The sequence below is a fragment of the Panthera onca genome, chromosome A1, assembly GCF_046562875.1.
Source record: "Panthera onca isolate mPanOnc1 chromosome A1, mPanOnc1 haplotype 2, whole genome shotgun sequence".
NCBI lineage: Eukaryota > Metazoa > Chordata > Mammalia > Carnivora > Felidae > Panthera > Panthera onca.
This window is the reverse complement of record NC_138339.1, coordinates 157,251,661-157,277,886: the sequence shown is the minus strand read 5'-3', so window position 1 is coordinate 157,277,886 and position 26,226 is coordinate 157,251,661. Positions and strand designations below refer to the sequence as shown.

Genomic DNA, 26,226 nt, shown 5'->3' with positions numbered 1-26,226 from the left:
AGTAGGGACTAAAAATATATTTCAAGAGAAAAATAAAAAAAAAAATTGTTTCAGGAAATCATGGCTGATGTGCCAAATTTGACAAAAGATGTGAACCTAATGATCTAAGAAAATGCGTAAATACCAAAGAGTTGAAACCTCAAGAAGTCCACCAAGAAACATGCTATGGACTACACTATGCTCCCACCCCATTCACAATTTTCCAGTTCTATCCCCATAAACTTGCATGTGGGGCCTTGGAAGATAATGAGGTTATGTTAGGTCACAAGTTTAGGACCCTCATGATGAGGTTAGCATGCATACAAGGAGAGATGCCAGAGAGCTGGCACACTCTCTCCATGCACACATACAGAGAGAGGTCATGTGAGCACAAAGCCAGAAGGTGGCCATCCGCAAGCCAAGAAGATGAGTCTCCCCAGAAAGTGACCACACTGGTGCCTTTGTTGGATTTCTACCCTAGAAACTGTAAGAAAGTGCATTATGGATATTTATCCATTGGCTTAAACTTAGTGCATTTTTACACATTGCAATAAAGCAAGATTCAGAAACTAAAATACATGGTGAATTGGACTTTATCAAGATTAAAACATTTTGCTCTTTTTTAAATTTTTTTAACGTTTATTTATTTTTGAGACAGAGAGAGACAGAACATGAATGGGGGAGGGTCAGAGAGAGAGAGATGGAGACACAGAATCTGAAACAGGCTCCAGGCTCTGAGCTGTCAGCACAGAGCCCGACCCGGGGCTTGAACTCACGAACCGCAAGATCATGACCTGAGCCGAAGTTGGACGCTTAACTGACTGAGTCACCCTGGTGCCCCATTTTTAAAATTTCTTTTAACGTTTATTTCTTTTTGAGACAGAGAGAGACAGAACATGAACGGGGGAGGGTCAGAGAGAGAGAACATTTTGCTCTTTTAAAGACCCTGTTAGCTAACAATATAACATATATTATAATTTTATTAATTATATAAATAATAAATATAATTATTATAATTATAATGATGATACTATAATGTAAATTATATTGAAAATAATGTAGGGGCACCTGAGTGGCTCAGTCCATTAAGTGTCCGACTTTAACTCAGGTCAAGATCTCCTTGTTCATGTGTTCGAACCCTACATCAGTCTCTGTGCTAACAGCTCAGAGCCTGGAGCCTGCTTCAGCTTCTGTGTCTCCCCCACTTGCACTCTGTCTCTCTCAAAAAAAATAATAAACATTAAAAAATATCCTGTTAATATGATAAAAATGCAAGCTATACACTAGACAAACATGTTTGCAAACCACACATGTGACAAAAAGAACTTGTATCTACACAGTATAAAAAAATTCAGAATTCAACAAAAAATAATAAGGAAAACATTTTCCAAATGGGAAATGGACAAAATACATGAAGAAACATTTCAGCAAAGACAACATACAGGTGGCATAAGCACATGAGAAAATGTTCTACATCGCTAGCCATGAGGTAAATACAAATGACAACTGACTGAGTAATCACTCCCTGCCTGTTAGAAGAGCTAGTTCAACTAATACAGTGAAAAGATAAAATGTTGGAAAGAGGCGGCTCTCTCATGCATTGCTGGTGGGAATGTAAATAGCACAGCCACTCTGGCAAGACAGTTTGATAGCTGAACATAAACCCTACAAGCTAGCGGTCAGGTTCCTGGACATTTATTTATCCCAGAGAATTTAAACTTAAAATCCCACAAAACACTGAGCACAAATGTTCACTGCAGGGTAATGTGTAATAGCCAAACCACTGAAAGCAAACAAAATGTCCCTCAAATGGATAAACAAAGCATTCCATCCACACTAGGGAGTCCTACACAGTGATAAAGAACATATATACATATATATGTATACACACACACACACACACACACAAAGTAAACTCAGCTAAACAGTCTTCTCAGTGGAGATGCAGAGCCAGGAGGGAGGCATCAGCATAATGTTCAAAATGAAATGGAAACATCATTCACTTACATTTCAATACGTGCCATGACATGGAGACACACGTCAGGGTTCTGGTAGGTAGGAAGCTGCTTCCAAGGAGAATGCAGGCAAATGGTGTGTATAGAGCCAATGAAGCAGGAGTCCACTTCTGGGATGAGACTGATCAATGAGGCAGAAAACTGGTAAAGTTTTTAATGCTAGCAGAGGTCATTGGCTTTTGTATAGCATGAGATCATTTACATTGCCCCTGGGGGGAGAAAGGTTTTGCATCTCTGTTCTCCTAGGCTTGTGGCTTAGTTTTCTCTTCACTGGTGCACTTGAAAGAGTCCTAACAGGTCCTCATTGTACACAGTATGTCCAAGTTGCCAGAGTCCAGAGTCCCTTGGTGGGCTTGTGTGATGGCGCCCTTACCATGACCATGAAGTCCACAGACGAGTTTTGTGCTTTTCCTGTAAGTCCTGCTTCTAACCGGTCCAGTCTGGGGGTGCCTATTTGCAAGTCCTCAGGTGAGGACATGTGATGAAGGCTGGAGATTGGGACTAGCCTTCACTGATCTATATTTCCATGACTCCCTGCTCTCCTTCCAGTGCTGCGTAGGTTCGTGCCCTTGATGCTCCTTTCGTATAAACCCTTGACTACTTGGTCTCTCTACTCCTCCTCACCCTGTATGGTAGTCCTGTGGCTACCCTTGAAACCTCAGGCATAAGTTTTCTTGCCCACCTCTGCACACTGGCCCGCCAGATCAGGGTCTGGTACACCTTACACGTTCAATAGATGCTTGTTGAAAAATTGCACGTAGGATGCCCTGTCTCTCTCTGTCCCCAAAATAAATAAACATTGAAAAGAAATTGAAAAAAAAAGAAAAGAAAAATCACACGGATGAGTTGGGATCCGAGGCACACTGTGAAGAAAACATGGGGGTTGGGAGGTAGTGGAGGTGGAAAGGCAGTTCCACAGAGTTGAAGGACATGACAAAGTCAGCGATGGCAGGGTGGACTTGTGGGTGGGACCAATGGTGGTGTAGTCCAGGTAGGGCCATGGGAAAGGCATGCAGAGCTGAAAAGCACCGACATTTCAAGGAGGAGGGAGGTGGAAGGAGTCTCGTATTCCCAGTGTGTCTCCCTGTCCCTCAGGGCTGCCCTTTCAGTCATGGGTCACGAGTGGGGAGGGTGCACAGCTGCAGATGTCCAGAGTTAGCAGGAGCCTGAGGGAGACTGAGGAACAAACACAGAGGCCTAGGATGCAAGAGGGAGCACTAAGTTCATGTACAGCCACCTCCCTGTGAAACCAGCTTTTCAAAACCTTCCTGGGTCTCTTCAGGGATGACAGGGAGGTCTCCACCTGGGGAAGAGACACCTGACAGTCCCTCTCCCACTAGCCTGGTCTCTGGAGCCCTCTCTCTGGCCCCTGGCTGTCAGGCTGGTGGGCAGGCGGTCATACCATGTGGTGGGCGCACAGAGGTGCAGTGTTGCAGACCCTGGCACCCAGCAGCTGTGTCCCCCGCGGGGGGTGGGGAAGGCGGGGAGGGAATTGGATCCTGGATCCAAGAGGCGTGCAGGAGTGAGCCCACGGGTGCGCATAGGAGCATGGGTCAGGGGCGGAGCCCGGTGAGGGATGCAGCTGAGGGTGCAGCTGTGCTATGCATCCTGGCTCCCAGACCACCTGCCACCCCAAGCTCCCAAGTCTCTCTGCCAGCCAGGGGCTTTCGCCCACCCCACTCCCCCACCAGGGACATGGCTGCTGCCTGGCACCTGTGTCCAGGTAGCTGTGGAGGTAGCGGTAGCGGGGCACTTGCAGGGAGGACTGGGAGCCATGAACCTCCAGCCCCGGAGGGTGGTGGCCCTGCTGCTCCTGCTGCTCCTGGAGGCAGAGGCCAAGTCCCAGGACGTGCTCCCAAAGGCGCCTCTCAGCTGCAGCTGCACTCCTGGAGCACCAACACTGCCAGGGGCTGAGCATGATGCAATGCCCCCAGGTGCCCCCAAAAGACCATCTGGAGAAGCCTAAAGGTGGAGCAGCTGAGACCCACAGCCTCCCTCCAGGACCTGCCTCAGTCGCGGCGCTGCCAAGGTAGGGATCCTAGTGACAAGGTGCCATGTGGCCTTCCCCCTGCCCCTCTCTGTCTTCCCCTTTCATCCCCACCCCCCTCCCTCATGCTACGGGGTTCTTCTTGGGCTCCTTTCTGGCTGCGGTCATAGGAGTGACCTTTATGGGTTGTACCCTGGTTCCCTGGAGGAGGAGGGTCCGAGATGGAGTAGGGGGTTAGGCTCCGGTGGTGGGGAGAAGCACAGGTACAGAGAGGGGACACCCTGAGTGCCCTTGGAGGTCTGACTGGGTTGGTGGCTGGAGGGTGGAGGTGCAAACAAACGGAAAGAACGCGTGGACCCGCGGTTGTCAGAAAATGTCAAGGCAGGGCCAGGGAAGTCGCAGTCATGAGCAGGATGAAACAATCCTGCCTGTGAAAATGAAGCGCAGGGACCTCAGTTTGCAGAGAAACATTCCAGGGAGAGTCAGGGTGGTGGGCTTGAGTTGCTGGAGCCCAGCCAGGGAACTTGTTGAAGCCATTTAGAGTGGAAGCGGCAGGTCAACACAAGCCTCCTGCCTCCCCCCTCCACACCCCCTGCCCTGCCCTGCCCTGCCCCACCCCGCCCCTGGTAGCAAGGTTGCACCCTCTGATGGGGCAGGGAGATCCCACCCCACTTTTGGCTAAAGGCGGTCCTCTAACATGGGAGTTAATGGGACTCTGGGGTATGGAGTCTGAATTAGGGGTTGTGCAACTCCCTTTGAGCTCTTCATTTCTGAAGGCAATTTGCATTCAGTCACTGAACTCAAAGCAAATGGGCGATGAACAAGTGGAGCTTCGTTCTTTTAGAGGGTGTCCAGACTCTTTTGTACTTGGAGTTGTGTGCTGGAGAGGACTGGGTTTTTGGGATTCAGCACAAAATAATCTTTGGGAAATGTTCGGTGGGAACGTCTTCTTCGCAGTCTCCCAAGGAAGGCGGATGGAAAAGCTCCTTGTTCCAGGCAGACTTGTCGGTTTTGTTCTTCATATCTGGGAGGCGTGGTGCTTCATGTTTCTGTGGAGCACCTCCTCTCTTGCATTCATCCCGTGTTCCAAGAGTTTTATACCTTAGGAATCACATCTCCTCTGGGACTCCCCAGGCAGCACCAGGGAGAATTGACTCTGAGACCACCATGTCCCTAGAAACCAGTGCATGTGTATGTCAGCAGGCAGTGCTTACCTCTCAGCCTCCTTTTGAAATCAGCTCTTGAGAAAATGCTCTTTCATTCCATGGGTTCTCCCTCTCCCAGGTTGTTGGTGTGTGTGTGTGTGTGTGTGTGTGTGTGTGTGTGTGGTGCTGTGGACTGTATGTAGTCTGGACCACGATAGGGTCCCAGTTCTTTCCAAAGACACTGTTTTGTTGCATGGGAATATCTCATTTCAATAGACTGTTCCAATCTTGTCTCAAAGGTTGAAAATATCCTGAAGACAGCACCATGACCTCACTGAAAGCAAAAGCCTAAGAGCAGAGGCTTTCACAAACTTACATATCAAGATGACTGGTACTTTAGGTTTTCAGTAACATGGTGTGGTGTAGGCCACTTTCAGCAGCAGCTGTTCCTAAGCATCTGTTTTGTCCTTGGGGGGCGGGGGGTGAGTTGTCTCTCTCAGAAATTAAGGAGATTATGATTATCTTGAATATTATTATTTTCATGATTACCATGATTGCTATATTCTTCATATCCCATCGCATGGAATTTGATACATGTGCTCGATACCCGAAATGTTTTCATCACAAAATGCTCGCTACAACAAGGAGGAAAAACTCACTGTTGTGTGATGGACAATGTACCTTACCTTTATTGTACTGTTTTAGTGGTATGTACATATGTTGACTGATGAGAGTGTCCACTTAGATCTAAGGAGATTTTTGTGATATAATGATACTTCAATAAACCATAAAAATGATTGAAAATCTGACATAGCTAGTAATCTAAGCACTCTGTCCTCTTTGATATGAAATACTAAGTAAAGAAATCATCTTTCAAAAACTTCTGAGTCATCATAATTCCTTATTATTCAGGTAGGTCTGGTGAATGTAATGGAATGAACTAAGGTCTTTGAAATAGAGGAAGCTAGAATTTGAGCTATTGAAGTCATATTTACTCTCTATTTCCCTGTTGACATGGTCTTTTTTTATTTGCTGATGTCTTTTGCCCTTTATGTCTTTTGTCTATTTCCCTCCTTCCTGCCCCTCACCTCTGCAATCATCTTTATGTATTTATGAGTTTGTTTTATTATGTTTTGAGGATTTTTGTATTTTGTTTTCTTATTTTTGTTTCAGTTTCTACATATACGTGCGAGCATTTGGTATTTGGCTTTCTCTGTGTGATGTATTTCACTTAGCATAATGCCCTCCAGGCCATTAAAAACAATGTGGCATAATACAGGTGTGAAGGAATTTTGGGGAGTTAGTGATTTCATGTGTTCTGAGTAATACCTAGGGGGGTTATTGAGGGAAATTGCTGGATGATATGGATGTTCTAGTTTGAATTTTTTGAAGAAACTTTATATTGTTTTCGACTGCTGCTGCACCAAGTTCCAATCCCACCTACAGAGCACAATGATTCGCTTTCCTCCACAGTTTACCCAACCCTTGTAATTTCTTGTCTTTTTTTTTTTTTTAATTTTTTTTAACGTTTATTTATTTTTGAGACAGAGAGAGACAGAGCATGAACAGGGGAGGGGCAGAGAGAGAGGGAGACACAGAATCTGAAACAGGCTCCAGGCTCTGAGCGGTAAGCACAGAGCCTGACGCGGGGCTTGAACTCACTGACCGTGAGATCATGACCTGAGCCGAAGTCAGACGCTCAATCGACCGAGCCACCCAGGCGCCCCTAATTTCTTGTCTTTTTGATAAGATGATTCAGACAGGTTTCAGGTGATATCTCTTTGGCTTTGGCTTTTCATTTCCCTAATGTGGAGTGACATTGAACATCTCTTCATGTATGTGGTGGCCATCTGCATGTCTTCATTGGAAAAATGCCTCTTGAGGACTCTGCCAGTTTCATCATTGCTCTTTGCTTTTGCATTGTTGTCCTATAGGAGTTCTTCATATCTTTTGTGTATTATCCCTTTACCATGTATGTAGTTTGCAAGTATTTTCTCCCATTAACTATGTTGCCTTTTCATTCCTTTGAAGATATTTTTGCTGTGCAGAACTCATTTTTATTTAGTTTCATGTAGTCCCACTTCTTTATTTTTCCTTTGTACCTTTGGCTTCTGGTGTTGAATCCAAAAACTCAGTGTTTAGACTGAGATGAAAAACATCCTCGTGGTTTTGGCATTTGGATTTGTCCAGCAGAGCCAAGGAGAGCAGAAAGGATTGCTTAAGACTCCATGCAAGTCAAGAGAGGTGAGAGGGAGTTTAAGGGACATCTCCGTGAGCTGCTCTCAAGCTCCCATATTCATTAAGCCTACAAACAATGTACAACACGTCAGTGGGCCACATATTGGAAAGAACGTAGTGAAGACATGGTGAAAACCAAATATAGATAGGATAAAATATTCCATGCGACAACATGTTCTAAGGACTTTGTGAGCACATGCAGAACCCAACCCCTAGATACACATCCACTGGATCAGTGAAGTCTAGCCTGCCCCCCAGATACACACCAAGTAGGTGAGTGAACTGCTGCTTGCTGTTTGCACCAAGGCCAGAGAGCAGTGATCTGCTTTGCAAAGCCTTCCCTATAATCTCCTAACGCAGGACATAGTTGTGTGATACCACACCTTCTGCCCAAGTTTGTATCCAGGATATTTCGGGTTTTAGGTCTTAAGTCTTTAATACATTTTGAATTCGTTTCTGTGTGTGGTGTTAAATAGGTGTCAAGTTGTTTTTCTGTGCGTGTTGTTTTTCTGTGCCCAGTGTTCCTGACACCATCTATTGAGGAGATTGCCTTTTCCTCATGTTATATTCTTGATTCTTTTGTTGTGAATTAATTGGTTACATATGTGTGGGTTTCTTCCTGGCCCTTCAGTTCTGTTCCAATGATCTGTGTGTCTGCTTTTACCCCAATACCGTACTGCTTGGGTTATTGTAGCTTTGAGATCTAGTTTAAAATCAGAAAGCATGATGCATCCAACTGTGTTCTTCCTTCTCAAAATGACTTTGGTATTCAGAGCCTTTTGTGGTTCTGTCCACATTGAAGGATTATTCTAGTTTTGGAGACGTGCTTAAACTTTGATAGGGATCGTACCTAGGGAATGTGCAGATGGCTTTAAGTAGTGTGAATATTTTGACAATCTTAATTCTTGGGATCCACTAGCATGGAATGTCTTTCCGCTTATTTCTGTCTCCAAATTCTTTCTCCACTGATTTCTGGGTTTAAGTACAGAGGTCTTCATCTTCTTGGTTAAAGTCATTCTTTTCTTTTTTGAGTTTTCTATGTTTATTCTTGACAGAGAGAGAGAGATACATAGACACAGAGACAGAGAAAAAGAGAGAGAGAGCGTGGATGAGTGGGGAAGAGGTGAGAGAAAGGGAGACACAGACTCTGAAGCAGGCTCCAGACTCTGAGTTGTCAGCACAAAAAATTAACCCTCTTAGATTATTTATAAAAAGATGTAAACTAATGTACCCTAGTTACTAAGCATGCTGTCACAACAGTTAGGATTTAACACAATAAAAGTGTATGGAATATGGGGTCAAATAATTCAGCATGTTTAATGGAAAACAGTAACTTATTGTGGCTTGGTTTTCACAGGACATCTTTTAAAAAATGTTTAGTATCATTTGTATGAATTGGTGAAATGCTTTTTTATCAATGGCAGTCAACATTTTAGCTTTTCTTTAGATATCAAAATATCATTTAAGTATCAGTCATTGATGTACTGTAGTGAGTTGGGATTTCCTTATTTGTTATTTCATGTGTGTGCATGCATGAAAGGGTCTTCCTTTGTGGCTGTTGTTCTCCAGTTACTATTCAACCTTGAGACCTTTTTCCACAGTACTGAAGATATTTAGTCTAAGTTAAAGGTTTTTCTTTTTTCCCCATTTGACAACATCAATCTTGTACTGTTTTACAGTAAACATTTATACTCACATAATTTCAGTCACTTTATTAACTCATCCTATTCAAGATAGACGCACACTTCAAGTATTTTACGTATCTATTACTCATTTTAATTTTCTGACCTCACTATCTCAAGAGCCAGAGGTTAATCAGAATTATGTGGTGTCCCTACTACATAAAAGTATAAATGTTAATAAGTGTATTTTCAGTTGATTTTTTTAACCTTTAATTCCTTAATTTTGAGTGAATACATGGTCATTTCTAACAGCTTAGGTGAAGAAAATGATTACATTAGCGTCTTTTATAAATCAGGAGTATGGAATGAAGGTAAAATAAGGGGGTTGAAATGTCACTTGGAAATTAGGACTCTAAAACCTTTTTTTTTTTTTTTTTTTTTAGAGAAGAAGAAAATGGGAAATGTTGAGAAGGCTTATGGTATAAGCGGTGAAGTTGTGGTGTTTAGAGGGTTGATGAGATAAAATTATATTGTTTGGGATGGATTTCGTTTCCCCAAAGTGTCTTCTCATCTGCTTTGAACGACTCTGAGTACTCCATACTCATAATCCTGGTGTCTTATCTCATTTAGTGAATTTTATTTCCGGATAATTACATGGAGCTGAAAACTATATATTTTATATTTTGCTTTTTTTCTATGAATAGTCTAGTAGTCCAAGTGATGTGAGGAGAAATCTTTTTTGTCTTCTTTTTTCTTTTGTGATGTTCAAGTAATGTTCTAGGTTGAAATTACTTATGTTCAGCCTTCCATACCTGAAATATAGCATAACTATATAGGAATCATGAGTTTTATTTTTAGCATATGCTAAAATTACTCTTACTTGTAAGAGTAAACACCATGGAGAAGAAAAACTGAAGTGAAAGTTATTGTTTGGACTTTTAAAAACTGAGAACAAACTGAGGGTTGATGGGGGATGGGAAGGAGGGGAGGCTGGGTGATGGGCATTGAGGAGGGCTCCTGTTGGGAGGAGCACTGGGTGTTGTTTGGAAACCAATTTGACAATAAATTTCATATTTAAAAAAAGAAAGTTACTGTTTGGGCCACTGAAATTATTTATATTCTAAATAGAGACAACAGAAGGGACACTTCTAAGAAGGATATATTTTCAGCTACCTTATTTTGAAGTTTTATTTGCATATAATTACTTAGACCTCTTATTTTCAGAGGGGCTGTTTTTTCCTACAAAGCCATTTGACATAATTTTTGCTCTGTGAGTTTCAAACTAATTTGAAGCTATCCTTTAATCATAGATTTCGAGGAAAAAGAAGAAAATAAATCATATAATGTACAAATTAATGTATAACTTTCTTATTATGAACACGTAATACAACAGACTCATTTGATCAAATTAGAATTACAGAACTTGACTCCTTAAACGGAATTGTGGTTTTATCTTCCACCTAGTACTACACACACACACACACACACACACACGCACACACCAAAAAGAACTTCTTTGTTACTTTAGCTGATAGGATTCAAGTGCATATTTAAACAATTTGGGGAGTGGGGGTAAACATATACATGCTTTTGTTCCTAACTTGTATATTGCCAGTCCTTTCTGTTTTCTAAAAAGTATTTTATTGTGATACTTAAATTTTCTTTGTATTCATTAGATCCCATATCCAGAGTCCTTGTCTGTGAGTATAGAAAGGGCTTTTGATTGTTGGTTTCCACTTTTTGGTCTTGAAAGTAGTCCTACAGAAGCTTTCAGCTGAGCTGAATGTCTGCAGAATTAGTTGAGGTGTCAGAACATAGTATATATTTCCTTCATGTTGAAAGATCTTTTAATTTATTGAAAGAAAAATTCAAATCATTCAGATAATTAATTTTCAAAAAATGGAGACTTTTTGCCTTAAGTTTACATATTTTCAAGATCTTATTCTACATGAGTATTGGTGCTTTGTAACTTCTGAAAAATGGTACTCTTTAAGATAGTGATGTGATAAAATCATTGTTTCATGGTACTTGTCACAAATAACCTTCCTTCAGATTGAAACTGAATCTTCTTTCTCATGTTAGCTATTTCTTTGTTGAAAGCACCATAACTTTAGTTAAACAGAACATGAGCTACTTTAGTACTGTTTGTTCAAAAATCATGTATGACGATTTGTTGACGTGTTGATTCATGTAAATTGGGTGCATTGTAATTATCAGGGAACACTATGAAAAATTATATGCGAACAAACTGGACAACTGGGAAGAAATGGACAAATTCCTAAACACCCACACACTTCCAAAACTCAATGAGGAGGAAATAGAAAGCTTGAACAGACCCATAACCAGCGAAGAAATTGAATCAGTTGTCAAAAATCTCCCAACAAAGAAGAGTCCAGGACCCGGTGGCTTCCCAGGGGCGTTCTACCAGATGTTTAAAGCAGAGATAACACCTATCCTTCTCAAGCTATTCCAAAAAATAGAAAGGGAAGGAAAACTTCCAGACTCATTCTATGAAGCCAGTATTACTCTGATTCCTAAACGAGACGGAGACCATTACGAGACCGTTTACGAGACAGAGTAAAAAAAGAGAACTACAGGCCAATATCCCTGATGAATATGGATGCAAAAATTCTCCATAAGATACTAGCAAATCGAATTCAACAGCATATAAAAAGAATTATTCACCATGATCAAATGGGATACATTCCTGGTATGCAGGGCTGGTTCAACATTCACAAATCAATCAAAGTGATACATCACATTAATAAAAGAAAAGATAAGAACCATATGATCCTGTCAATCAATGCAGAAAAGGCATTTGACAAAATTCAGCAATATTTCTTAATAAAAAACCTCGAGAAAGTCGGGATACAAGGAACATACTTAAACATCATAAAAGCCATTTATGAAAAGCCCACAGCTAACATCATCCTCAATGTTTTTCCCTGAGCTTTTTCCCTGAGATCAGGAACATGACAGGGATGTCCCCTCTCACTGCTGTTGTTTAACATAGTGTTGGAAGTTCTAGCATCAGCAATCAGACAACAAATGGAAATCAAAGGCATCAAAATTGGCAAAGATAAAGTCAAGCTTTACTTTTTGCAGATAACATGATATTATACATGGAAAATCTAATAGACTCCAGCAGAAGTCTGCCAGAACTGATACATGAATTCAGCAAAGTTGCAGGATACAAAATCAATGTACAGAAATCAGTTGCATTCTTATACACTAATAATGAAGTAACAGAAAGACAAATAAAGAAAGTGATCCCATTCACAATCGCACCAAGAAGCATAAAATATCTAGGGATAAATCTTTTTTTTTTTTTTTTTTTTTTTTAATTTTTTTTATTTTTTAATATATGAAATTTACTGTCAAATTGGTTTCCATACAACACCCAGTGCTCATCCCAAAAGGTGCCCTCCTCAATACCCATCACCCACCCTGCCCTCCCTCCCACCCCCCATCAACCCTCAGTTTGTTCTCAGTTTTTAACAGTCTCTTATGCTTTGGCTCTCTCCCACTCTAACCTCTTTTTTTTTTTTTTTTTTTTTCCTTCCCCTCCCCCATGGGTTTCTGTTATGTTTCTCAGGATCCACATAAGAGTGAAACCATATGGTATCTGTCTTTCTCTGTATGGCTTATTTCACTTAGCATCACACTCTCCAGTTCCATCCATGTTGCTACAAAAGGCCATATTTCATTTTTTCTCATTGCCACGTAGTATTCCATTGTGTATATAAACCACAATTTCTTTATCCATTCATCAGTTGATGGACATTTAGGCTCTTTCCATAATTTGGCTATTGTTGAGAGTGCCGCTATAAACATTGGGGTACAGGTGCCCCTATGCATCAGTACTCCTGTATCCCTTGGATAAATTCCTAGCAGTGCTATTGCTGGGTCATAGGGTAGGTCTATTTTTAATTTTCTGAGGAACCTCCACACTGCTTTCCAGAGCGGCTGCACCAATTTGCATTCCCACCAACAGTGCAAGAGGGTTCCTGTTTCTCCACATCCTCTCCAGCATCTATAGTCTCCTGATTTCTTCATTTTGGCCACTCTGACTGGCGTGAGGTGGTATCTGAGTGTGGTTTTGATTTGTATTTCCCTGATAAGGAGCGACGTTGAACATCTTTTCATGTGCCTGTTGGCCATCCGGATGTCTTCTTTAGAGAAGTGTCTATTCATGTTTTCTGCCCATTTCTTCACTGGGTTATTTGTTTTTCTGGTGTGGAGTTTGATGAGCTCTTTATAGATTTTGGATACTAGCCCTTTGTCCGATGTGTCATTTGCAAATATCTTTTCCCATTCCGTTGGTTGCCTTTTAGTTTTGTTGGTTGTTTCCTTTGCTGTGCAGAAGCTTTTTATCTTCATAAGGTCCCAGTAATTCACTTTTGCTTTTAATTCCCTTGCCTTTGGGGATGTGCCGAGTAAGAGATTGCTACGGCTGAGGTCAGAGAGGTCTTTTCCTGCTTTCTCCTCTAAGGTTTTGATGGTTTCCTGTCTCACATTCAGGTCCTTTATCCATTTTGAGTTTATTTTTGTGAATGGTGTGAGAAAGTGGTCTAGTTTCAACCTTCTGCATGTTGCTGTCCAGTTCTCTCTAGGGATAAATCTAACCAAAGATGTAAAAGATCTGTGTGCTGAAAACTATAGAAAGCTTATGAAGGAAATTGAAGCAGATGTGAAGAAATGGAAAAACATCCCATACTCATGGATTGGAAGAATAAATATTGTCAAAATATCAATACTACCCAAAGCACTCTACACTTTCAATGCAATCCCAATCAAAATTGCACCAGCATTCTTCTCAAAACTAGAACAAGCAATCCTAAAATTCATGTGGAACCACAAAAGGCCCCGAATAGCCAAAGTAATTTTGAAGAAGAAGAACAAAGCAGGAGGCATCACAATCCCAGACTTTAGCCTCTACTACAAAGCTGTAATCACCAAGACAGCATGGTATTGGCACAAAAACAGACACATAGACCAATGGAATAGAATAGATACCCCACAACTAGACCCACAAATGTATGGCCAACTAATCTTTGACAAAGCAGGACAGAACACCCAAAGGAAAAAAGACAGTCTCTTTAACAAATGGTGCTGGGAGAACTGGACAGCAACATGCAGAAGGTTGAAACTAGACCACTTTCTCACACCATTCACAAAAATAAACTCAAAATGGATTATGGACCCGAATGTGAGACAAGAAACCATCAAAACCCTAGAGGAGAAAGCAGGAAAAGACCTCTCTGACCTCAGTCGTAGAAATTACTTACTTGACACATCCCCAAAGGCAAGGGAATTAAAAGCAAAAATGAACTACTGGGACCTTATGAAGATAAAAAAGCTTCTGCACAGCAAAGGAAGCAACCAACAAAACTAAAAGACAACCAATGGAATGGGAAAAGATGTTTGAAAATGGCATATCGGACAAAGGGCTAGTATCCAAAATCTATAAAGAACTCACCAAACTCCACACCCGAAAAACAAATAACCCAGTGAAGAAATGGGCAGAAAACATGAATAGACACTTCTCTAAAGAAGACATCCGGATGGCCAACAGGCACATGAAAAGATGCTCAATGTCGCTCCTCATCAGGGAAATACAAATCAAAACCACACTCAGATACCACCTCACGCCAGTCAGAGTGGCAAAAATGAACAAATCAGGAAACTATAGATGCTGGAGAGGATGTGGAGAAACAGGAACCCTCTTGCACTGTTGGTGGGAATGCAAATTGGTGCAGCCACTCTGGAAAACAGTGTGGAGGTTCCTCAAAAAATTAAAAATAGACCTACCCTATGACCCAGCAATAGCACTGCTAGGAATTTGCCCAAGGGATACAGGAGTACTGAAGTATAGGGGCACTTGTACCCCAATGTTTATAGCAGCACTCTTAACAATAGCCAAATTATGGATAGAACCTAAATGTCCATCAACTGATGAATGGATAAAGAAATTGTGGTTTATATACACAATGGAGTACTACGTGGCAATGAGACGGAATGAAATACGGCCCTGTGTAGCAACATGGATGGAATTGGAGAGTGTGATGCTAAGTGAAATAAGCCATACAGAGAAAGACAGATACCGTATTATTTCACTCTTATGTGGATCCTGAGAAACTTAATAGGAACCCATGGGGGAGGGGAAGGAAAACAAAAAACAAAAAAAAGAGGTTAGAGTGGGAGAGATCCAAAGCATAAGAGACTCTTAAAAACTGAGAACAAACTGAGGGTTGATGGGGGGTGGGTGGGAGGGGAGGGTGGGCGATGGGTATTGAGGAGGGCATCTTTTGGGATGAGCACTGGGTGTTGTATGGGAACCAATTTGACAATAAATTTCAAAAAAATTTTTTAAAAATTGGGTGCATTGTGTTGCCACTGTATGTTTTTACAAAGGATTGAACAAAACATCTTTGAGGAAATTTGAAGAAAAAAATAAAAGAATGTATATCAAGGGTTGGTGATGGGTGTTTTTTTTTTTCCCCCAGGGATGTTGAAACCAAGCAAAAGAAACAAATTTTATGTGTTTGTCATCAAAGTTACATGTACACAAACCTTAAAATACCAGTCAGCAGTCTACAAGAGTCAACAGTATGTTTTCCTACAGGCAGCCACTTTCAACCTTTGCTGCTTCGTGAGTTATTTCGTCATTTCTCAAAACAACTTCTCATGCTACCTTGCAACTTTTTACTCTTGGGTGTTACCTTTGACCACAGTGTTTTTAAAACAATCTGTTTATGTATCTGCCTCTCCCACTATATGGGCCCTTCGATAGTTCAGATATTAAATTTCTTTATATCTCCAACTCATGGTGGTATTCTGTAGCCTCAGTCGATGAGAAATGAGGGCACTTTGTCTTAAGCTGTTTTCAGTGATGAAGTTCCAGACATGTGTTTCCCAGTACACCATGGCCACAAGCTTCATGACCACTTTACCTGGACCGAAAGTGCAAAGCCAGGATGCAGTATAGGACACCAGCTTCTCAGTATAAACTGACCCTGCTAATATTAATTGGATCATTTTAGGAAATGCCCTACAAATATGGGACAGCATCTTACACCATTCTCAGTTCCTTAGGTACATCTTTTAACTAAGGGAATTGATTCTGGAACTGGATTTGTATCATGTTTTAGAGTAAGAGGTCAGAAGAGTTCTTTCCTCTCCTACTATGTCCATGCTGTGATTTTTTTCTGAGCACTCAACTCATCCTGTATTCTGGCTATTGCACCTATTTCTTCTCTAGACCAGCAGTGAAACAGGGGACCATGTCTGGAGGACATCTCTTTTTGAACTTGCGCATACAGGTTATGGATTGCCAACTTGCTGATGTTAAGAACATTGAAAATATAGGGGATTAAAGTGAAATATAAAAGGACATTTTTTTTCAATCATTATTTCCCAAAGTGACCAGTTTATGCCTGGTTACAGAATTAGGTTTGACTATCCAGTTTCCTTTCATGCAGTGCCTATAAGCACTAATTTATGGTGTCTTTAATTATCAATGTATTTTTCAACTGGTTATCAAAATTTTGCATTTTTTTGAAACCCAAAGCTCATTTTACATAAATGGTAAGGGAAAGAGTTGAGTAAGAAATAAATTCATGAACATAGACAAAAGGAATCTAGAATTTATCTTTTACTGCTTAAAGCTCTTTCTGAAAAGAAATTTTCTGAAAGTCATTTCTGGGTTAAATTCTGAATAGATCTCATAAGTTTGACTTTTGCTCTATGGTAATAGAAGCTCCTTAGTAAGAATGGAGGATCTGAAAGAAGTGTTTAGTTCACATTTACATGGGATGAAATAATGACCTTTGTCTTTCTCTTCCTATCTGCAGGAGCATGTGCAGTGGCATCATGGGGTTAGGGTTCGGTTCCCGGAGGTGGCAAGGGGAAAACAGGCAGCTGTGCAGTGATCTCCAGGGCAGGGTGAGTTGGGGGCAATGTGAGGGTGCCGGTCAGCCTTAGGATTTGGGTTCAGGCGTTGGTGGATCCTGTGGGAAAGGCTTATGCTTTAGCTGGGGATCCCTTTCTGGAGCTCCATCCCATACATGAAAATGTCATGGTGATCTTCCCCCTTCTTCCCTGACAAGATTTGCGAGGTCACGGGCCTCAATTCCATTGATTCCTCAGAGCTAGGACGAGGGACACCTAAGGCCAGAGGCAAGGCTATGGTTGGGGTAGGTCCTGGGCGGAGACATGATCCAAAGCAACAGCAGGCAGTGGTTCCCCAGGATGCCTGAGATGAGGGGAGGTTCAGGTTGCAGTTCAGGCTGAGAGCTTGGGCTCGGGGGCCGGCCAAGTATGTGGGCAGTGTGTAGGACTGAGTTGAAACTCCCCTTCTGTAGCCCCATCATTGCCTTGGAGGCAGCATGGGGAACATCTTGGCTTCTCACTGAATCATTCTGTGCCAGGCTTGGGCCCTGATTCTGTTCTTTTCATAGATCTAGCGCGTGGGAACCCTGAGGGAAAAATACATTGTTAGGGTAGGTGTATTTCTGGGACACAGCACACCTCAGGGTTCCCCTTGGCATACCTGCCTTCTTGAATATATGGAATCAGAGTGTGACCCAGTGGGTGGATGAGAATTCCCCTCCCTGTACTTACATGAGCACAGAAGGTGATTGTGAAAGACAAGTGCCTTGATCACTGCAGTGTAACCCCTGTACTTCCCAGTGTTATAACTAAAGACTCTCAGTCTTAGTGACATACACTTCAAAGTTTTCCCAACATAGAAAGGGTTAAGGGCATTTCTGGTTTTACCAGGCCCCTTACCCAAATTAGTATTAATTGGATTCAAAAACAAAGAAAGATGGATTGAAATCCAAATAGAATTAATTTAAAACACTTTGACTTCAGTGGTCTTTTGGAAACAGAACTATTATTTTAACATGTTTATTGAATATATTTGGCTTACACTTGTGAAAACAGACAAACAACAACAATAAAACAGCAAACAAAGTTTTCCTGGGCTAGGTTTAAATAAGGAAGGGATGTATCAATATAACAGGTGTCCCTGGTGGAGAACCTCATCATTGATTACTTAAACGTGTATCTATGGGTGCCTATCATTTACAACAAAATAGTATTATATACAAAGAAAAAGAAATCTGTCTAAAACTATTTTTTTATTCTTTAATTTTTCTCTGTTCTCTGTTAGTAACTAATTTCCCCCTTCCTGTCCCCAAAGGTTTTCTGTTAAGTTTCTCAAAATCCACATATGAGTGAAAACATATGATATCGGTCCTTCTCTGCCTGACTTATTTCACTGAGCATAATGCCCTTCAGTTACATCCATCTTGCTGCAGATGGCATGGTTTGGTTTCTAGAAGCACATTCAGCAATAGCCAAATTATGGAAAGAGCCTAAATGTCCATCCACTAATGAATGGATGAAATAGATTTGGTTTGTATATACAATGGAATGCTACTTGGCAATAAGAAAGGCTGAAAGCAACCATTTCATGTGTACAGGGTTAAGGAGTTTCTCCTCATGCTTAGGGGAAACAGCATCAGTGCATGCGTGCTGGGGGTAAGGAGTTTCTCCTCAGACTTGAGGGAAACAGCACCAGATCATGTGTGCTGGGCATCAGGAGTTTCTCCTTAGACTCAGCGGAAAGATCATCAGTTCATGCGTGCTGAGGGCATCTTCTCCTCAGGCTTTGGGGAAACAGAATCAGTTCATGTGTGCCGTGAGTAAAGAGTTTCTCCTCAGATTTAAGAAGCCTCGGAGCTATAGATGTAGGAAGAATGGAAGTTCCTGTGGTTAGACTTGACTTAACTTCTTGCCCTGAGAAATGGTTTGATTTTGAATAGATAAATTCTCTCCATGGTTTGTGATGTATAGGTATAAAGACTCCAACTAATAATTTATTGCCTGTATGAGCTGAGGCACCAGGAAGGCACGTGACCCATTTCCCCTTAACGTTTACCTATATATTTTTAAATGCTTGATATTTTACCTTCAGAACTTTCATGTGTTGCTGGTTTAACCTCTTGATACTTATGGAATATCTAACTATTCCTTTGTTAAAAAAAAAGAAGTAAGGAAAGGAATAAATAGAGGAATAAAGAAAGAAATAAAAGGAAAGAAGTAAAGAAAGAAACAAGGAAATAAAGAAATAAAAGGAAAAGAAAAGAAAAGACCAATCCTTACAGAAAGATGAAATCCTAAGTATCTCTTGAATTTCCTCATGCTCAGAGAACCAACAGCTATGTTTTTAGGTAGGTCCTTAAATTTGTACACACTTCTAAAAAGGTGTCTGGAGGTTAAAATAGTGAAAGTTTGAATAACTGAGTTAATGTTGTAATGGGAGATTACATTGCAGAGAGTTAAAATATTTACTGTTGCACCATAAAGAATAAAATACCTAGGAATTATCTTAACCAGGAAATAATAGCTCTGTACTCTGAAAACTGTAAACACTGATGAGAGAAATTGAACACAACACAAACAAACGCAAAAATATTCCATGCTCATGGGTTGGAAGAATTAATACAGTTAAAATATCCACACTACTGGAGCACCTGGGTGGCTCAGCTGGTTGAGAGTCTGACTTCTGCTCAGGTCATGATCTTGCAGTTCATGAGTTTGAGCCCCGTGTCAGGCTCTGTGCTGACAGCTCAGAGCCTGGAGTCTGCCTTGGATTCTCTGTATCCCTCCCTCTCTGCCTGTCCCCCATTTCTCTCTCTCTCTCTCTCTCTCTCAAAAATAAATAAACATTTAAAAAAATGTCCACACTACCTAAAGTAATCTGCAGTTTCAGTGCAATCCCTATAAGATGCCAACAGCATTTTTCACAGAATCAGAACCAATAATCCTAAATTTTGTATGAAACCACAGCAGACCCTGAGTAGCCAAAGCAATCTTGAGAAAGAACAAAGCTGGAGGTATCACAATCCCGGATATCAAGATACATTACAAAGCTGTAGTAATCAAAACAATATGGAGCTGGCACAAAAAACAGACATGGAGATCAATGGAACAGAATAGAGAGCCCATAAACAAACTCACATGTTTATGGCCAACTAATCTATGATGAAGGTAGTGGGGAAAAGAGTCTTTTCAATATCATTTATTGAATGATATTGGGAAAACTGGACAGCTACATGCAGGAGAAACTCGACCATTTTCTTATACCATGCACAACACTAAACTCCAAATGGATTCAAGACCTAAATGTTGAGACCTAAAACCATAAATCTATTAGAACAAAGTATAGGCAGTAATTTATTTTGACGTGGTCTGTAGCAGCATTTTTCTACGTATGTCAGAGAACAAAAATATATTATAAAATGGCTCTCATGGTGTCTTGTTGTTTAGATACTGTCTTTAATCCTATTTGCAGCATTCTTCCCCACTGGGTCATTTGGGCAACCTGTCGACCTGTTTACAGGCTGGGAGGGTCCAGCTGAGGCTAACTAGGGGCCTTTGCAGCCCCCTGAGGACCCTTTGCTGATTTGCTATATTAGAATCTATTCTCCGAAGTAGAAAAGATGTATCTTATCACAAAGGCCAATATCCTCATTTTTTCTTACTATTATCTTCATTTAACAACAAAAAGAAGCAGGAAACAGCAAAATATTAAGATAATTGCAAAATCACTTTCTTTCGACTCTAAGTTCTATGGAGGCCGAGACGATGTCTGTTTTGTTCTCTGCTCTACCTTCATGGCCTCACAGAGCACCAGAGTCCAGGCATACTTAGGAAATGTTTGTTGCATGAATTAATGAGTGACGGTTGTCCAGGAAAGGATGGTGAAGGCTTGAAGGTGGCACAGTGGCTTGGCAGGCAGAGAACACCACTGTGAAACGCGATTTCCAGCTGTCAGCCGAGCATCCATGTGTGTTGTCAGAATGCGAAATGTATGGATGCCGAGAACTGCCTGTCATAGGTGGGTTTGGGGTCAGCAGGGTTGTCGGCCAAGCACCTGGAGCCTGTAAGGCGGACTTCACCTGCCTAATTACAGATGTCCGTCTAGCCACTGGACTTCTCCCTGGCTGCAATTATGGCCTTTGAAGCCACTATACTGCCAGGCGAACTAGAAAGACCTAGCTTGCACTGCAGAAGGACCTATTTTGTTTTTATTTTTAATTTTTTTAGAACATAAATCAAACCAGAGTACTTTCAATTTCCTTCCCATACTGCCCGAGGCCCTCACCAGACTGTCTTGCCTTAGAAAATGAAAAATGGTAATTTCTTGGTTTGACTGGAGGAAATAAGACCCTCTTGTGATCTGTTTCCCTTGTATCAATCTCTCCTTTGAGGTTAATTTAAATCAGCCTTACACTCTCTCTCTCCTTTACTCTCTTCCCACTATTTTTATTTGGAAATTATATATTATATATCATGGGTCATATGTACCTATGATCCAGATAGAGAAAAAGCACATTTCTGGTGCCTTTGTAGTCCCCTGTGACCCTTTGCTGATCTTGTCTTCACCATTTATCCCCAAAGGTAAGTACTGTCCTGAATTGTGTGTTGTTTTCTCCCATTTCTTTATGATTTGACCACCTGTATGTATGTTTCCTTAAATAATACATTGTGTGTTTTTTTTTTTTACCTACTTAAATTTCTTTTTTTTTTCTTTTTTTTTTTTACTGTTTATTTATTTTTGAGACAGAGAGACAGAGCGTGAGTGGTGGGGGAAGAGTAGAGAGAGAGAGGGAGACACAGAATCCGAAGCAGGCTCCAGGCTGTGAGTTGCCAGCACAGAGCCCGACGTGGGGCTCAAACTCACGAGCCGTGAAATCATGACCTGAGCTGAAGTCAGACGCCTAACCAACTGAGCCACCCAGGCACCCCTGTTTTTACTTACTTTTGAAGGTTTATTTAAGTGGTAACATCCTATGTAAATTCTTTTGTGGTTCATGCAGTGTTATATTTTTGAGATTCATCCATATTGATGTGGGTGGCTGTAGTTCATTCATTTTTTATTCTATTACATTAATATATTAAAATTCATTTAGGTGTTCTATTCAGGATACCTGGGTCGTTTTTAAGTTTTTGCTATCAGGGACAATACTGTGTTCTGGGACATACTTGCTTCTACAGTTTCTTTAGGTTTCTTTTCGTGTGGAAATGATGGCTCAATATTTTTGTGTATGTTCAACTTTACTAGGTAATGATAAATTGTTGTTCAAACTATCATGCCAGTTGCTGCTACCACCAGATATGTTTACGGTTTCCAATCGCTTTATAGCTTCATAGTTGGTATTATCAGACTTTTACATTTCTGCTAGTATGGTGGGGAATGCTTCCTCGGAGTTTTAATTTGTATTTCTCTGATTATTAGTGATATTGAGAAACTTTTTATGTATCTACAGGTTTTTGATCACTCCTGAAAGATAGTTGTTCGTTACTTTTTAAACTTTTACATAGCTTTTTTCTAAATCTTATAGCTTCAGAGTCAGTTACATTTGTTGTCAATATCTTCCCCTAATGTTTATATGAGGCTGATATTTACATTCTCTCTATGGCCATCTGGTAAATAGAGATCCTAGGAGTGAAACGTGTGGACCTAGAACATGTCATTTCACACGGTTGGGCTTCTGTTTCTACTCAATCAAGTGAGCGTCCTGATGCATTCCCATCCTACTCACTAACATAGAGTGATGGCAGGAGGGGTTTATATGCATGAAAACCCACTTTGAAAGTAAAGCACCATACACATAGATGGAAAGTGTACTTTTTTCTACATTGTCATACAGTCTTCATTTCTATACCATAACATCTTCTCTGGAAATCTTTTTTGTTGTTGAGTTGCTTTTTTTTTTTTTTAATTGCACTGGGTGCCTTTTGAAATTATATATATATATATATATATATATATATATATATATATATATGTGCATGCAATAGAAAAATATATACAAAGAGTAGAAAGGCCCTGAACTCATCCCTCAATAAATGGTCTCCTCCTTGTTGGGGTCAGTAGCTCAGGATCAGTTCACTTTCAGTGCCATTAAAATAAAAGCTGTTTTATTTTACCACTTGTGTACACATGGTAAATGCTCAGTAAGTGCCGTTTGAACTGTTGGTAGGAATGTACTTGGAGTTGCCCCTGACCCAGAAATTCTTCTGTAGGGTTTTCCCACTGGCAAAGACAAATTGCTGGATTTGAAATAGCAGAATATTGGAAACAAACAAAAATCCTACAGCTAAGGGGCATTCCGTACCCTCCTGTAATGGAATAAGCAACCATTACAAATTTTCAGGCTGATTTTTATATATTAACAGGGAGAGATGTTCAAAACTAATGGTTGAGTAAAGTAAGTAAGTTGAAATCATAGATATGGTATGATCGTGCAAAAAGAAACACACACACATATATGTGCTGGACATGTGTACACACACAAAATTTTACCTCTGACAAGTTGGAATGGGAGCAAAGGACTCTTTTCTGCCCCCATGTCCTTTTTATCTTGAGAATATATTTGTAATCTGCTCATCTGCACTCCTCACCATGTTGTCTCCTAGCATACATGACTACTACCTCCTCCGTCACATTTGCAAGTTTCACCCCACCCCCCCCCCCCGGCCATAGCACCCCGAGACCCCTCCGCCAGGTGCAGCTTGGCCTCATTTCTGAAGCCCCACAGAACTCTCTGACTGCACAGCTTACCAATACATTAGGCCTCTCTTAGGTTGTTCTCTGCCTTATTTCACGGTTATCACTGCTCTTCAAATAGACTGTCAGGAGAGAAAGTGACACTGTACGAGGAGACATCAAGTTGCAGCCTGAGGGGCAAGGATCTCTTTGCCTGGCGCTTTGGGCTGTCTGTGCTCCTGGAGCTGAACTTGAGTCACAACCTCTGAGGCCCATTCCCAAGGGCTGCTGTGCTGGGAAACGTATACTACCTCATCCATCCCCTTACAGATGATAGGAATAAGGACACAATACCCAGGGCTTTGCTTGCTGCTAGGACTCAGGGCAGGCAGCCAGTTACTAAAGTCAACTGTGTTCCAGCTCCCAAGACTTGTGCTTGTACACGCTTGTGCACATTCACGTACACACACATTCACATGCATTCACAGTCACCTGTGTGGTGTGCCCCTGGGCTCCAAGCTTGCCAGATGCCATGTCCTCCGCAAGCTCTTCAGAAGCCACATTGGTGCTGGAAACACAGGCACCCTCCCACCCCAGGTCAGAGCGTGATGGATGAGAACAGTTTTGCAAAGAGCAGCCTGCTGGGGCTCTGCTGGAGGAGAAGAGAGAAGTTGGGGACAGTGTGTGTGGTTTGAGGAGCTGTGAGGCTGTGGGAGAGGGCGGCCGGACCTGCAGTTTGTCCCATTAATGTGTGTTTGGGGTTCCTGAAAGGCGGGTGTGTAGGATTAGGCTCCCCATTTCCTGATATCTCGTTAGCATTCAGCCTAGACCCTGTGGCTACTTTGTTTGGAAGAACTTGACTCTTCAGGAAAATGGAGGGTCTTAAGGCCACCCGCTCTCTATATAACACCTATACAACATGGCCCTTGGTACTTCTCACATAAAGATAGGAAACTCACCTGCGTCCTCAGGGGATTAAAGTTTAGTCCTGGAGGCAGCCTTGTCTGCAAACACAATACCAGGGTAAACTAACACTTGCAAAGGCCTGAAGTCTTCTCCATTATTCATCTCCACAGTCTGGAGTGGTGTCTGACCTCCCTGCCTCATCGGTTGGTTGAGTGCTCATTGGCCAACTCTGGGGATGCAGAGATGAGGCACATGACTCTACTCGCAAGGATCTCAAGCTTTTAGTTGTGGGAAAAGGCATTACAACAGTCAGCGCCAGAGTGTCATTGATTTAAGACTTCTTCCTGTTCAGGATTCATTGAGGCTTCAAGGATGGGCTGGCCAACCCTACCCAGCTTGGAATAGAGGCTTGGAGGCAGAAATGGGCTTTCCCTGGTCAGGAGGGGACAAAGGGTAATGGATGGCAGGCTGTGACTGTGTGGGAGATGGGCTCTAAAAGGTGGGCAGTAAAGAGAGAGAGACCGGTGTGCCTGGCAGTCCTGGAGCTGTGAGGAAGACAGAGTTCATGCATCCTAGTATGCAGGAGATGGGCCAGTGGAAAGCCCGAGTTTGACTGTCACTGGCCCACCTAGACTAGCCTCTCACTGTTCTGGATTTCAGTTTCCTTACTCGTAGATGGCAGCAGTAAAACCGGCCTTCCTGCACCCACTTTTTCAGTGGAATATGAATCTCTGATTGTTGTTTAGCTGGTGAGAGAATAAGCTAGGATTTGGCAGGGGTCTGATGGTTTTCCCCCGGAGACAGCTGCATTCTCTTCTCTCTGCCTGCTTTCTGTACCGGAAGAGGCATCCTCAGCATCATACCCATTGGCCTAGGGGCCTTGACTCCTCTGACACTGTGTGAAAAATTTTATGTACATTCTGGACACGTGTTTTAAAGGCAGAAGGTCTTTGCTCCGGTTCTCAGAAGAATTCAAGACCTCAAAAAGCTTAACAGGAGCTTCTCCGGAGAGTGGTGTTGGGTCCTCCCATGCCATCCTAGAAGGACTTTTCTTCTTGTGCCCCTCCCCACCTCTCCATTTTAGGAATGAACTATGTGACACAATAGACTATTCTAAGCAATTCTTTTTTGCTTGGAAGAAATGTACAACATTGTAATAGAACTATTTCTAAAATGTAAACTTGGGTGCCTTCTCAAGGAGAATGTATGGAACATCACCGACATGTTTAGTATCTTGGATGCTTATAGGAACATCAGTTATTGGCCTATACTTTCCTAAGGATCCCAGGCTGCTTTGTTTTTAATTGCACTCCTTGTTTTCATAGGTCAAAGAGTTAAAAAGAGATATCTTAATTTATGTAGAATTGTTTGTGTAGAAGCCCAAGGATGGCTTCAGCTTCTCTTTTGAAGTGAAGTGTTGTTTTTGTAAGCAGTACTTGCTGCTTGGGCAATACAGCCAAGTTCTAGACTCCAGAGCAGTGGGTCTTGAACTAGAATGTGCATCAGCATCACCAGGAGGGCTGGTGAAAGTACAAATAAAGCTTGCTCTGCCTGACCCCCAGCGTTTCTGATTCTGTAGGCTTGGGATAAGGCTCCAGAACTTATACCGTTAACAAGTTTGCAGCCCAAGGGTCCTGGTCAGGGGACCACACTCTGAGAACCACTGCTTTAGAGTAGTACTCCTTAAACTTCAGTGTGCATGTTCAGTGTGCCCCTGGGGAAGCTTTTAAAATGATTTTCTGATTCAGAAGGTCTGGGTTTGGACCCGAGA

General features: G+C 41.7%; 1 long non-coding RNA gene across 2 annotated transcripts in view; it reads left to right on the top strand.

The window, feature by feature from the left end:
- The window catches only part of LOC132681777 (uncharacterized), a 56,968-nt gene extending 38,102 nt beyond the window's left edge, over positions 1–18,866 (top strand). The window contains exons 7-8 of one of the 2 annotated variants that reach the window (XR_013557764.2): positions 3,929–4,023; positions 16,840–18,866. This is a non-coding gene — a long non-coding RNA (uncharacterized LOC132681777). Of the gene's footprint in view, positions 1–2,308; positions 3,217–3,928; positions 4,024–16,839 lie in introns of those variants that run through there. The other variant, XR_013557765.2, reaches the window with a different exon arrangement.
- Positions 18,867–26,226: the final 7,360 nt, after the last annotated feature.